The 12,834-nt window shown below is 43.6% G+C and overlaps 7 pseudogenes; all 7 read left to right on the forward strand.

The window, feature by feature from the left end:
- Positions 1-627: 627 nt before the first annotated feature.
- LOC130330147 (U2 spliceosomal RNA) lies at positions 628-891 on the forward strand (annotated as a pseudogene).
- Positions 892-2,361: 1,470 nt separating this feature from the next.
- LOC130330194 (U2 spliceosomal RNA) lies at positions 2,362-2,626 on the forward strand (annotated as a pseudogene).
- Positions 2,627-4,112: 1,486 nt separating this feature from the next.
- On the forward strand, positions 4,113-4,376 carry LOC130330148 (U2 spliceosomal RNA; annotated as a pseudogene).
- Positions 4,377-5,857: 1,481 nt separating this feature from the next.
- LOC130330149 (U2 spliceosomal RNA) lies at positions 5,858-6,121 on the forward strand (annotated as a pseudogene).
- Positions 6,122-7,597: 1,476 nt separating this feature from the next.
- Positions 7,598-7,862, forward strand: LOC130330195 (U2 spliceosomal RNA; annotated as a pseudogene).
- Positions 7,863-9,344: 1,482 nt separating this feature from the next.
- LOC130330150 (U2 spliceosomal RNA) lies at positions 9,345-9,608 on the forward strand (annotated as a pseudogene).
- A 1,466-nt stretch (positions 9,609-11,074) lies between these two features.
- Positions 11,075-11,338, forward strand: LOC130330151 (U2 spliceosomal RNA; annotated as a pseudogene).
- Positions 11,339-12,834: the final 1,496 nt, after the last annotated feature.

Consider the following 12,834-nt stretch of genomic DNA (forward strand, 5'->3'; position numbering starts at 1 on the left):
TTTTAAAATGCCATTCAATGCCACGGGCTAGATGTAAACTGCAGATGACCATGTTGTGGTAGTTACCATGGATACCCAAGTGATGTGTGAGCTAACACATAGGTCCAACAGATTCCAAGAAGGCCAGAATCACCAGCGGCACCACCATCGATTGTCAGGTCACCCGGATTCAGCAAATACCAGAGTCCAAAATGATGCAGGTTTATACTGTTAATTTTCAGTTTATCGTTACAGTTGGTGTTATTCCATGTCGGAAGGGACGCAGCTACAGCCAGTGGGGTAACTAGAGACAGGCAGGCAGCTATGTGCAACAAAGGTAGGCGTGTTGTTTTCATATGCAGATCTGAAATATTGTCTTATATGCAAGAGGAGGAGTGATGGGGGTTCAGGCAAAAGCCAGGCTATGGATTGCATTGCTAAATGCTCCATCAGAGTGCAATGGTCGCCTGTCCTTTTTTTAAGTGATGATGTGGGTTTAGCCTGTGCTGTATGTATGTATGGGTGGCTGACTGCCACCCACCCAGAAAGTGTATGGGAGGCTGGTTGGCTGCCAGCCTTCCTTCCATTCCTATGAGTAATGTGAGTGCTCATGAAGGGGACATGGTTGGGTCCACCCCTTTCCCGGTTATCCCCTCTAGGCCTTTTGGCTTAGATCAAGTGTAAAAAAAGAAAGGATCTTGCGACAGATCGCATCCTGAGGCACGTTTTTTTTTGTGTGAATACTTGCACTTGGGTGACTTGTGAGCACATACTGATACATACGTTCCCTATCTGGGGACCATAAATTAAATGGATTTTTGAGAAAGGGAGCTGATTTGGAAGCTTGCTTCTGTCGCCCTATGCATTGACCCGATGTGGCAGTATCTTCGGGTAGTGAACAGTGCACCACCCCATTCCAGTGTTAAACAAGAAAGATTCTCATTTAATCCTCCGTGGGTGAGAATTTGAGTTTGAGAATTGGAGACCAAAATGATGAGTTGCACTGACTGGTTTATGAACGTCTATTCATTTAGCGTTTTAATGACCATGTTTGCACACTGATTGGTGTAAAAAAATAAAATAAAACTAAATAATAATAATCTAGCACACCTGTGCAGGTTTGACATGACATGACAGGTAGCTGTCTTGTGGGTGGTGCTGAATCCTGTTAAATGACATGAGGGTCTCATGCCTATACACAAGGGTGTGTCATTGCTGTTGCTTGACCATGCATTGGTTTCTGTGGTCAGTGAATGATAAAAACAAAATTTACCATCCATTGATGGATGGGAAATCCGCCATGAGGCATTTGTTTTTAGAAACTGCTGCTCACAACCAATGTTGCAATGGAGTGTCTCCATCTGCTGGTGGTATTGGAAAGGCATTAGTGCTATGACAGGGTCTGAAGAAGAAGAAGAAGAAGAAGAAGACGGAAAAAAATATATATAAAAAGAAAAAGAGAGAGAGAGAGAGAGACTGACTTAGTGAGCGAGTGAGTGAGAGAGTGAGAGTGAGTGAGAGTGAATGAGTGAGTGAGTGATTGAGTGAGTGAGTGAGTGAGTGAGAACAAATGAGTTAAAGCAAGTGAGTGAGAGAGATCGAATGAATGAAAGTCTGAATGACAGAAAGAAAAAAGGATGAAGAAAGAAGCATGAAGAAAAAAAAATGTATATGGAGTTGCTGACATGAGTGCAATCTACAAAGCCGTTGAGGCTGATCCTCATGGGAGGATTATTGCACCAGGACCCTTAGCACTTTTAAAATGCCATTCAATGCCACGGGCTAGATGTAAACTGCAGATGACCATGTTGTGGTAGTTACCATGGATACCCAAGTGATGTGTGAGCTAACACATAGGCCCAACAGATTCCAAGAAGGCCAGAATCACCAGCGGCACCACCATCGATTGTCAGGTCACCCGGATTCAGCAAATACCAGAGTCCAAAATGATGCAGGTTTATACTGTTAATTTTCAGTTTATCGTTACAGTTGGTGTTATTCCATGTCGGAAGGGACGCAGCTACAGCCAGTGGGGTAACTAGAGACAGGCAGGCAGCTATGTGCAACAAAGGTAGGCGTGTTGTTTTCATATGCAGATCTGAAATATTGTCTTATATGCAAGAGGAGGAGTGATGGGGGTTCAGGCAAAAGCCAGGCTATGAATTGCATTGCTAAATGCTCCATCAGAGTGCAATGGTCGCCTGTCCTTTTTTTAAGTGATGATGTGGGTTTAGCCTGTGCTGTATGTATGTATGGGTGGCTGACTGCCACCCACCCAGAAAGTGTATGGGAGGCTGGTTGGCTGCCAGCCTTCCTTCCATTCCTATGAGTAATGTGAGTGCTCATGAAGGGGACATGGTTGGGTCCACCCCTTTCCCGGTTATCCCCTCTAGGCCTTTTGGCTTAGATCAAGTGTAAAAAAAAGAAAGGATCTTGCGACAGATCGCATCCTGAGGCACGTTTTTTTTTGTGTGAATACTTGCACTTGGGTGACTTGTGAGCACATACTGATACATACGTTCCCTATCTGGGGACCATAAATTAAATGGATTTTTGAGAAAGGGAGCTGATTTGGAAGCTTGCTTCTGTCGCCCTATGCATTGACCCGATGTGGCAGTATCTTCGGGTAGTGAACAGTGCACCACCCCATTCCAGTGTTAAACAAGAAAGATTCTCATTTAATCCTCCGTGGGTGAGAATTTGAGTTTGAGAATTGGAGACCAAAATGATGAGTTGCACTGACTGGTTTATGAACGTCTATTCATTTAGCGTTTTAATGACCATGTTTGCACACTGATTGGTGTAAAAAAATAAAATAAAACTAAATAATAATAATCTAGCACACCTGTGCAGGTTTGACATGACATGACAGGTAGCTGTCTTGTGGGTGGTGCTGAATCCTGTTAAATGACATGAGGGTCTCATGCCTATACACAAGGGTGTGTCATTGCTGTTGCTTGACCATGCATTGGTTTCTGTGGTCAGTGAATGATAAAAACAAAATTTACCATCCATTGATGGATGGGAAATCCGCCATGAGGCATTTGTTTTTAGAAACTGCTGCTCACAACCAATGTTGCAATGGAGTGTCTCCATCTGCTGGTGGTATTGGAAAGGCATTAGTGCTATGACAGGGTCTGAAGAAGAAGAAGAAGAAGAAGAAGAAGAAGACGGAAAAAAATATATATAAAAAGAAAAAGAGAGAGAGAGAGAGAGAGACTGACTTAGTGAGCGAGTGAGTGAGAGAGTGAGAGTGAGTGAGAGTGAATGAGTGAGTGAGTGATTGAGTGAGTGAGTGAGTGAGTGAGAACAAATGAGTTAAAGCAAGTGAGTGAGAGAGATCGAATGAATGAAAGTCTGAATGACAGAAAGAAAAAAGGATGAAGAAAGAAGCATGAAGAAAAAAAAATGTATATGGAGTTGCTGACATGAGTGCAATCTACAAAGCCGTTGAGGCTGATCCTCATGGGAGGATTATTGCACCAGGACCCTTAGCACTTTTAAAATGCCATTCAATGCCACGGGCTAGATGTAAACTGCAGATGACCATGTTGTGGTAGTTACCATGGATACCCAAGTGATGTGTGAGCTAACACATAGGCCCAACAGATTCCAAGAAGGCCAGAATCACCAGCGGCACCACCATCGATTGTCAGGTCACCCGGATTCAGCAAATACCAGAGTCCAAAATGATGCAGGTTTATACTGTTAATTTTCAGTTTATCGTTACAGTTGGTGTTATTCCATGTCGGAAGGGACGCAGCTACAGCCAGTGGGGTAACTAGAGACAGGCAGGCAGCTATGTGCAACAAAGGTAGGCGTGTTGTTTTCATATGCAGATCTGAAATATTGTCTTATATGCAAGAGGAGGAGTGATGGGGGTTCAGGCAAAAGCCAGGCTATGGATTGCATTGCTAAATGCTCCATCAGAGTGCAATGGTCGCCTGTCCACCTGTCCTTTTTTTAAGTGATGATGTGGGTTTAGCCTGTGCTGTATGTATGTATGGGTGGCTGACTGCCACCCACCCAGAAAGTGTATGGGAGGCTGGTTGGCTGCCAGCCTTCCTTCCATTCCTATGAGTAATGTGAGTGCTCATGAAGGGGACATGGTTGGGTCCACCCCTTTCCCGGTTATCCCCTCTAGGCCTTTTGGCTTAGATCAAGTGTAAAAAAAGAAAGGATCTTGCGACAGATCGCATCCTGAGGCACGTTTTTTTTTGTGTGAATACTTGCACTTGGGTGACTTGTGAGCACATACTGATACATACGTTCCCTATCTGGGGACCATAAATTAAATGGATTTTTGAGAAAGGGAGCTGATTTGGAAGCTTGCTTCTGTCGCCCTATGCATTGACCCGATGTGGCAGTATCTTCGGGTAGTGAACAGTGCACCACCCCATTCCAGTGTTAAACAAGAAAGATTCTCATTTAATCCTCCGTGGGTGAGAATTTGAGTTTGAGAATTGGAGACCAAAATGATGAGTTGCACTGACTGGTTTATGAACGTCTATTCATTTAGCGTTTTAATGACCATGTTTGCACACTGATTGGTGTAAAAAAATAAAATAAAACTAAATAATAATAATCTAGCACACCTGTGCAGGTTTGACATGACATGACAGGTAGCTGTCTTGTGGGTGGTGCTGAATCCTGTTAAATGACATGAGGGTCTCATGCCTATACACAAGGGTGTGTCATTGCTGTTGCTTGACCATGCATTGGTTTCTGTGGTCAGTGAATGATAAAAACAAAATTTACCATCCATTGATGGATGGGAAATCCGCCATGAGGCATTTGTTTTTAGAAACTGCTGCTCACAACCAATGTTGCAATGGAGTGTCTCCATCTGCTGGTGGTATTGGAAAGGCATTAGTGCTATGACAGGGTCTGAAGAAGAAGAAGAAGAAGAAGAAGAAGAAGAAGAAGAAGACGGAAAAAAATATATATAAAAAGAAAAAGAGAGAGAGAGAGAGAGACTGACTTAGTGAGCGAGTGAGTGAGAGAGTGAGAGTGAGTGAGAGTGAATGAGTGAGTGAGTGATTGAGTGAGTGAGTGAGTGAGAACAAATGAGTTAAAGCAAGTGAGTGAGAGAGATCGAATGAATGAAAGTCTGAATGACAGAAAGAAAAAAGGATGAAGAAAGAAGCATGAAGAAAAAAAAATGTATATGGAGTTGCTGACATGAGTGCAATCTACAAAGCCGTTGAGGCTGATCCTCATGGGAGGATTATTGCACCAGGACCCTTAGCACTTTTAAAATGCCATTCAATGCCACGGGCTAGATGTAAACTGCAGATGACCATGTTGTGGTAGTTACCATGGATACCCAAGTGATGTGTGAGCTAACACATAGGTCCAACAGATTCCAAGAAGGCCAGAATCACCAGCGGCACCACCATCGATTGTCAGGTCACCCGGATTCAGCAAATACCAGAGTCCAAAATGATGCAGGTTTATACTGTTAATTTTCAGTTTATCGTTACAGTTGGTGTTATTCCATGTCGGAAGGGACGCAGCTACAGCCAGTGGGGTAACTAGAGACAGGCAGGCAGCTATGTGCAACAAAGGTAGGCGTGTTGTTTTCATATGCAGATCTGAAATATTGTCTTATATGCAAGAGGAGGAGTGATGGGGGTTCAGGCAAAAGCCAGGCTATGGATTGCATTGCTAAATGCTCCATCAGAGTGCAATGGTCGCCTGTCCTTTTTTTAAGTGATGATGTGGGTTTAGCCTGTGCTGTATGTATGTATGGGTGGCTGACTGCCACCCACCCAGAAAGTGTATGGGAGGCTGGTTGGCTGCCAGCCTTCCTTCCATTCCTATGAGTAATGTGAGTGCTCATGAAGGGGACATGGTTGGGTCCACCCCTTTCCCGGTTATCCCCTCTAGGCCTTTTGGCTTAGATCAAGTGTAAAAAAAGAAAGGATCTTGCGACAGATCGCATCCTGAGGCACGTTTTTTTTTGTGTGAATACTTGCACTTGGGTGACTTGTGAGCACATACTGATACATACGTTCCCTATCTGGGGACCATAAATTAAATGGATTTTTGAGAAAGGGAGCTGATTTGGAAGCTTGCTTCTGTCGCCCTATGCATTGACCCGATGTGGCAGTATCTTCGGGTAGTGAACAGTGCACCACCCCATTCCAGTGTTAAACAAGAAAGATTCTCATTTAATCCTCCGTGGGTGAGAATTTGAGTTTGAGAATTGGAGACCAAAATGATGAGTTGCACTGACTGGTTTATGAACGTCTATTCATTTAGCGTTTTAATGACCATGTTTGCACACTGATTGGTGTAAAAAAATAAAATAAAACTAAATAATAATAATCTAGCACACCTGTGCAGGTTTGACATGACATGACAGGTAGCTGTCTTGTGGGTGGTGCTGAATCCTGTTAAATGACATGAGGGTCTCATGCCTATACACAAGGGTGTGTCATTGCTGTTGCTTGACCATGCATTGGTTTCTGTGGTCAGTGAATGATAAAAACAAAATTTACCATCCATTGATGGATGGGAAATCCGCCATGAGGCATTTGTTTTTAGAAACTGCTGCTCACAACCAATGTTGCAATGGAGTGTCTCCATCTGCTGGTGGTATTGGAAAGGCATTAGTGCTATGACAGGGTCTGAAGAAGAAGAAGAAGAAGAAGAAGAAGAAGACGGAAAAAAATATATATAAAAAGAAAAAGAGAGAGAGAGAGAGAGACTGACTTAGTGAGCGAGTGAGTGAGAGAGTGAGAGTGAGTGAGAGTGAATGAGTGAGTGAGTGATTGAGTGAGTGAGTGAGTGAGTGAGAACAAATGAGTTAAAGCAAGTGAGTGAGAGAGATCGAATGAATGAAAGTCTGAATGACAGAAAGAAAAAAGGATGAAGAAAGAAGCATGAAGAAAAAAAAATGTATATGGAGTTGCTGACATGAGTGCAATCTACAAAGCCGTTGAGGCTGATCCTCATGGGAGGATTATTGCACCAGGACCCTTAGCACTTTTAAAATGCCATTCAATGCCACGGGCTAGATGTAAACTGCAGATGACCATGTTGTGGTAGTTACCATGGATACCCAAGTGATGTGTGAGCTAACACATAGGCCCAACAGATTCCAAGAAGGCCAGAATCACCAGCGGCACCACCATCGATTGTCAGGTCACCCGGATTCAGCAAATACCAGAGTCCAAAATGATGCAGGTTTATACTGTTAATTTTCAGTTTATCGTTACAGTTGGTGTTATTCCATGTCGGAAGGGACGCAGCTACAGCCAGTGGGGTAACTAGAGACAGGCAGGCAGCTATGTGCAACAAAGGTAGGCGTGTTGTTTTCATATGCAGATCTGAAATATTGTCTTATATGCAAGAGGAGGAGTGATGGGGGTTCAGGCAAAAGCCAGGCTATGAATTGCATTGCTAAATGCTCCATCAGAGTGCAATGGTCGCCTGTCCTTTTTTTAAGTGATGATGTGGGTTTAGCCTGTGCTGTATGTATGTATGGGTGGCTGACTGCCACCCACCCAGAAAGTGTATGGGAGGCTGGTTGGCTGCCAGCCTTCCTTCCATTCCTATGAGTAATGTGAGTGCTCATGAAGGGGACATGGTTGGGTCCACCCCTTTCCCGGTTATCCCCTCTAGGCCTTTTGGCTTAGATCAAGTGTAAAAAAAAGAAAGGATCTTGCGACAGATCGCATCCTGAGGCACGTTTTTTTTTGTGTGAATACTTGCACTTGGGTGACTTGTGAGCACATACTGATACATACGTTCCCTATCTGGGGACCATAAATTAAATGGATTTTTGAGAAAGGGAGCTGATTTGGAAGCTTGCTTCTGTCGCCCTATGCATTGACCCGATGTGGCAGTATCTTCGGGTAGTGAACAGTGCACCACCCCATTCCAGTGTTAAACAAGAAAGATTCTCATTTAATCCTCCGTGGGTGAGAATTTGAGTTTGAGAATTGGAGACCAAAATGATGAGTTGCACTGACTGGTTTATGAACGTCTATTCATTTAGCGTTTTAATGACCATGTTTGCACACTGATTGGTGTAAAAAAATAAAATAAAACTAAATAATAATAATCTAGCACACCTGTGCAGGTTTGACATGACATGACAGGTAGCTGTCTTGTGGGTGGTGCTGAATCCTGTTAAATGACATGAGGGTCTCATGCCTATACACAAGGGTGTGTCATTGCTGTTGCTTGACCATGCATTGGTTTCTGTGGTCAGTGAATGATAAAAACAAAATTTACCATCCATTGATGGATGGGAAATCCGCCATGAGGCATTTGTTTTTAGAAACTGCTGCTCACAACCAATGTTGCAATGGAGTGTCTCCATCTGCTGGTGGTATTGGAAAGGCATTAGTGCTATGACAGGGTCTGAAGAAGAAGAAGAAGAAGAAGAAGAAGAAGACGGAAAAAAATATATATAAAAAGAAAAAGAGAGAGAGAGAGAGAGAGACTGACTTAGTGAGCGAGTGAGTGAGAGAGTGAGAGTGAGTGAGAGTGAATGAGTGAGTGAGTGATTGAGTGAGTGAGTGAGTGAGTGAGTGAGAACAAATGAGTTAAAGCAAGTGAGTGAGAGAGATCGAATGAATGAAAGTCTGAATGACAGAAAGAAAAAAGGATGAAGAAAGAAGCATGAAGAAAAAAAAATGTATATGGAGTTGCTGACATGAGTGCAATCTACAAAGCCGTTGAGGCTGATCCTCATGGGAGGATTATTGCACCAGGACCCTTAGCACTTTTAAAATGCCATTCAATGCCACGGGCTAGATGTAAACTGCAGATGACCATGTTGTGGTAGTTACCATGGATACCCAAGTGATGTGTGAGCTAACACATAGGCCCAACAGATTCCAAGAAGGCCAGAATCACCAGCGGCACCACCATCGATTGTCAGGTCACCCGGATTCAGCAAATACCAGAGTCCAAAATGATGCAGGTTTATACTGTTAATTTTCAGTTTATCGTTACAGTTGGTGTTATTCCATGTCGGAAGGGACGCAGCTACAGCCAGTGGGGTAACTAGAGACAGGCAGGCAGCTATGTGCAACAAAGGTAGGCGTGTTGTTTTCATATGCAGATCTGAAATATTGTCTTATATGCAAGAGGAGGAGTGATGGGGGTTCAGGCAAAAGCCAGGCTATGGATTGCATTGCTAAATGCTCCATCAGAGTGCAATGGTCGCCTGTCCTTTTTTTAAGTGATGATGTGGGTTTAGCCTGTGCTGTATGTATGTATGGGTGGCTGACTGCCACCCACCCAGAAAGTGTATGGGAGGCTGGTTGGCTGCCAGCCTTCCTTCCATTCCTATGAGTAATGTGAGTGCTCATGAAGGGGACATGGTTGGGTCCACCCCTTTCCCGGTTATCCCCTCTAGGCCTTTTGGCTTAGATCAAGTGTAAAAAAAGAAAGGATCTTGCGACAGATCGCATCCTGAGGCACGTTTTTTTTTGTGTGAATACTTGCACTTGGGTGACTTGTGAGCACATACTGATACATACGTTCCCTATCTGGGGACCATAAATTAAATGGATTTTTGAGAAAGGGAGCTGATTTGGAAGCTTGCTTCTGTCGCCCTATGCATTGACCCGATGTGGCAGTATCTTCGGGTAGTGAACAGTGCACCACCCCATTCCAGTGTTAAACAAGAAAGATTCTCATTTAATCCTCCGTGGGTGAGAATTTGAGTTTGAGAATTGGAGACCAAAATGATGAGTTGCACTGACTGGTTTATGAACGTCTATTCATTTAGCGTTTTAATGACCATGTTTGCACACTGATTGGTGTAAAAAAATAAAATAAAACTAAATAATAATAATCTAGCACACCTGTGCAGGTTTGACATGACATGACAGGTAGCTGTCTTGTGGGTGGTGCTGAATCCTGTTAAATGACATGAGGGTCTCATGCCTATACACAAGGGTGTGTCATTGCTGTTGCTTGACCATGCATTGGTTTCTGTGGTCAGTGAATGATAAAAACAAAATTTACCATCCATTGATGGATGGGAAATCCGCCATGAGGCATTTGTTTTTAGAAACTGCTGCTCACAACCAATGTTGCAATGGAGTGTCTCCATCTGCTGGTGGTATTGGAAAGGCATTAGTGCTATGACAGGGTCTGAAGAAGAAGAAGAAGAAGAAGAAGACGGAAAAAAATATATATAAAAAGAAAAAGAGAGAGAGAGAGAGAGACTGACTTAGTGAGCGAGTGAGTGAGAGAGTGAGAGTGAGTGAGAGTGAATGAGTGAGTGAGTGATTGAGTGAGTGAGTGAGTGAGAACAAATGAGTTAAAGCAAGTGAGTGAGAGAGATCGAATGAATGAAAGTCTGAATGACAGAAAGAAAAAAGGATGAAGAAAGAAGCATGAAGAAAAAAAAATGTATATGGAGTTGCTGACATGAGTGCAATCTACAAAGCCGTTGAGGCTGATCCTCATGGGAGGATTATTGCACCAGGACCCTTAGCACTTTTAAAATGCCATTCAATGCCACGGGCTAGATGTAAACTGCAGATGACCATGTTGTGGTAGTTACCATGGATACCCAAGTGATGTGTGAGCTAACACATAGGCCCAACAGATTCCAAGAAGGCCAGAATCACCAGCGGCACCACCATCGATTGTCAGGTCACCCGGATTCAGCAAATACCAGAGTCCAAAATGATGCAGGTTTATACTGTTAATTTTCAGTTTATCGTTACAGTTGGTGTTATTCCATGTCGGAAGGGACGCAGCTACAGCCAGTGGGGTAACTAGAGACAGGCAGGCAGCTATGTGCAACAAAGGTAGGCGTATTGTTTTCATATGCAGATCTGAAATATTGTCTTATATGCAAGAGGAGGAGTGATGGGGGTTCAGGCAAAAGCCAGGCTATGGATTGCATTGCTAAATGCTCCATCAGAGTGCAATGGTCGCCTGTCCTTTTTTTAAGTGATGATGTGGGTTTAGCCTGTGCTGTATGTATGTATGGGTGGCTGACTGCCACCCACCCAGAAAGTGTATGGGAGGCTGGTTGGCTGCCAGCCTTCCTTCCATTCCTATGAGTAATGTGAGTGCTCATGAAGGGGACATGGTTGGGTCCACCCCTTTCCCGGTTATCCCCTCTAGGCCTTTTGGCTTAGATCAAGTGTAAAAAAAGAAAGGATCTTGCGACAGATCGCATCCTGAGGCACGTTTTTTTTTGTGTGAATACTTGCACTTGGGTGACTTGTGAGCACATACTGATACATACGTTCCCTATCTGGGGACCATAAATTAAATGGATTTTTGAGAAAGGGAGCTGATTTGGAAGCTTGCTTCTGTCGCCCTATGCATTGACCCGATGTGGCAGTATCTTCGGGTAGTGAACAGTGCACCACCCCATTCCAGTGTTAAACAAGAAAGATTCTCATTTAATCCTCCGTGGGTGAGAATTTGAGTTTGAGAATTGGAGACCAAAATGATGAGTTGCACTGACTGGTTTATGAACGTCTATTCATTTAGCGTTTTAATGACCATGTTTGCACACTGATTGGTGTAAAAAAATAAAATAAAACTAAATAATAATAATCTAGCACACCTGTGCAGGTTTGACATGACATGACAGGTAGCTGTCTTGTGGGTGGTGCTGAATCCTGTTAAATGACATGAGGGTCTCATGCCTATACACAAGGGTGTGTCATTGCTGTTGCTTGACCATGCATTGGTTTCTGTGGTCAGTGAATGATAAAAACTAAATTTACCATCCATTGATGGATGGGAAATCCGCCATGAGGCATTTGTTTTTAGAAACTGCTGCTCACAACCAATGTTGCAATGGAGTGTCTCCATCTGCTGGTGGTATTGGAAAGGCATTAGTGCTATGACAGGGTCTGAAGAAGAAGAAGAAGAAGAAGAAGAAGAAGAAGACGGAAAAAAATATATATAAAAAGAAAAAGAGAGAGAGAGAGAGAGACTGACTTAGTGAGCGAGTGAGTGAGAGAGTGAGAGTGAGTGAGAGTGAATGAGTGAGTGAGTGATTGAGTGAGTGAGTGAGTGAGTGAGTGAGAACAAATGAGTTAAAGCAAGTGAGTGAGAGAGATCGAATGAATGAAAGTCTGAATGACAGAAAGAAAAAAGGATGAAGAAAGAAGCATGAAGAAAAAAAAATGTATATGGAGTTGCTGACATGAGTGCAATCTACAAAGCCGTTGAGGCTGATCCTCATGGGAGGATTATTGCACCAGGACCCTTAGCACTTTTAAAATGCCATTCAATGCCACGGGCTAGATGTAAACTGCCAATGACCATGTTGTGGTAGTTACCATGGATACCCAAGTGATGTGTGAGCTAACACATAGGCCCAACAGATTCCAAGAAGGCCAGAATCACCAGCGGCACCACCATCGATTGTCAGGTCACCCGGATTCAGCAAATACCAGAGTCCAAAATGATGCAGGTTTATACTGTTAATTTTCAGTTTATCGTTACAGTTGGTGTTATTCCATGTCGGAAGGGACGCAGCTACAGCCAGTGGGGTAACTAGAGACAGGCAGGCAGCTATGTGCAACAAAGGTAGGCGTGTTGTTTTCATATGCAGATCTGAAATATTGTCTTATATGCAAGAGGAGGAGTGATGGGGGTTCAGGCAAAAGCCAGGCTATGGATTGCATTGCTAAATGCTCCATCAGAGTGCAATGGTCGCCTGTCCTTTTTTTAAGTGATGATGTGGGTTTAGCCTGTGCTGTATGTATGTATGGGTGGCTGACTGCCACCCACCCAGAAAGTGTATGGGAGGCTGGTTGGCTGCCAGCCTTCCTTCCATTCCTATGAGTAATGTGAGTGCTCATGAAGGGGACATGGTTGGGTCCACCCCTTTCCCGGTTATCCCCTCTAGGC

The sequence above is a fragment of the Hyla sarda genome, unplaced genomic scaffold (genome assembly GCF_029499605.1).
Source record: "Hyla sarda isolate aHylSar1 unplaced genomic scaffold, aHylSar1.hap1 scaffold_330, whole genome shotgun sequence".
Taxonomy (NCBI): domain Eukaryota; kingdom Metazoa; phylum Chordata; class Amphibia; order Anura; family Hylidae; genus Hyla; species Hyla sarda.